The sequence below is a fragment of the Amia ocellicauda genome, chromosome 2 (assembly GCF_036373705.1).
Source record: "Amia ocellicauda isolate fAmiCal2 chromosome 2, fAmiCal2.hap1, whole genome shotgun sequence".
Taxonomy (NCBI): Eukaryota; Metazoa; Chordata; class Actinopteri; order Amiiformes; family Amiidae; genus Amia; species Amia ocellicauda.
In genome coordinates this window covers 60656107-60658078 of record NC_089851.1, presented here as the reverse complement: position 1 = coordinate 60658078, position 1972 = coordinate 60656107, and positions in this window count along the sequence as shown.

Below are 1972 nucleotides of genomic sequence, written 5' to 3'. Positions count from 1 at the left end.
GGAGGTGCGCTATCTGGGCAGAATTGTCTCAGCTGAAGGCAGTCGTGTTGATCCCGTGGACACAGCCGCTGTAACGGCGCTTAAGGAACAGACACCAAGCACGGTGGGAGAGCTACACAAGATTCTGGGCCTGCTCAGCTATTATCGGCAATATATCAAAGACTTCTCCCGTATTACCAGTCCCCTCTACGATCTGCTAAAATGTAACACTGGCGGTGATGAGCCACAGAGAAAAGAAAACCACAAAGTAAGAAACAACAAACGGAATCAAGTGGTGCCATCAAGTAAATCAATTGAGTGGACAGAACACCATCAGCAGATACTTGAGAAGTTGATTAACTGCTTGGTTCAGCCTCCAATCTTAGGATTTCCAGACTTCTCCCAACCGTTCATCCTCCATACAGATGCATCCAACCAAGGGTTGGGAGCCATTCTATACCAGAATCAGAATGGCAAGCTGAGAGTAATTACCTATGGTTCCCGAACTTTGACAAAGGCAGAGAAAAATTACCACCTGCACAGTGGGAAGTTGGAATTTTTAGCTTTGAAATGGGCTGTAACTGAAAAATTCAGAGACTATCTCTATTACGCACCAACCTTTACAGTGTTCAGCGACAATAACCCATTGACCTATGTTCTGACCTCTGCAAAGTTGAACACCACCTGGTGTACACGGGTGTCAGAGCTCGCAGACTTCCACTTTACCATCCGCTACTGTCCAGGTAAAGAAAACATAGATGCAGACTCACTCTCCAGGATGCCAGCGGATCTGGAAATGACAATGAGAGAATGTACTGAGGAGTTCTCATCTGACTGTGTGGGAGCTGTAGTGCAAGCATTGGAGATCCAGAATAATCCAGATGTGTCCCTGGCTGTAGCCTGTCCGAGTGTATCAGCATGTGTGGAGGAAAATGAGGGACTCCTCAAACCCCTGTCAAAAGAAGAAATTAGACAAGCACAAAAGAATGACAAGGGCATTAGAGTAATCGTTGAGCACTTACAAACAGGATCTAGGCCCCCTCAGCAGTGGCGCTCTGTCAACTCTCTATCCAAAGTTCTTCTGAGAGAATGAGATCAGCTGAAACTGGATGAACATGGCATTCTGTTACACCACACATCTCAAAGGACACAGCTGCTATTACCAACTCAATTCAAAAGAACTGTTCTAAGGGAACTGCATAATGAGATGGGTCATGAGGGCCTCGACCGCACCACGAGCCTCCTTAGGGATCGGTTCTTCTGGCCCTACATGCAGAAAGACATTGAAAACTATGCCCTGAGAACCTGCTCCTGCATCAAACAAAAAAAAACATGCCGTGACACAAGAGCGCCCTTTAAAAGCATCAAAACGACCCACCCATTCAAATTAGTGTACATTGACTTTCTTCATCTGGACAAATGCAAGGGGGACTACGAGTACATTTTGGTAATCGTTGACCACTTCACCCGGTTTGCACAGGCCTATGCCACAACCTCAAAATCAGCAAAAACAGTGGCTGACCGGTTATTCAATGATTTCGCCCTCAAGTTTGGGTTTCCATCCAGAATTCACCACGACCAAGGGGGAGACTTGAAAAGTACAGTGGCGTCAAGGACCACCCCCTACCACCCCCAAGGGAATGGGCAGGTGGAAAGATTTAACCGGACATTACTGCAGATGCTGAAAACCCTGACTGAAAGACAAAAATCTGATTGGAAGAATGCACTCAACAAATTAATATTTGCATACAACTGTACTAGATGTGACGTGACTGGCTTTTCACCTTTCCATCTGCTGTTCAGCCGCTCACCAAAGCTGCCCATCGATGCTCTCTTTGGGCTAAACTCAGAAAACAACTCTCAGAGTTATAGTGAGTACATGGAACGATGGACGAAAGGGATGCAAGAAGCTTGTGAGATAGCGAGAGAACAGGCAACCAAGTCTGCTGAATGGAACAAAAGGAATTACGACCAAAAAGTGAGGTGCACTGAC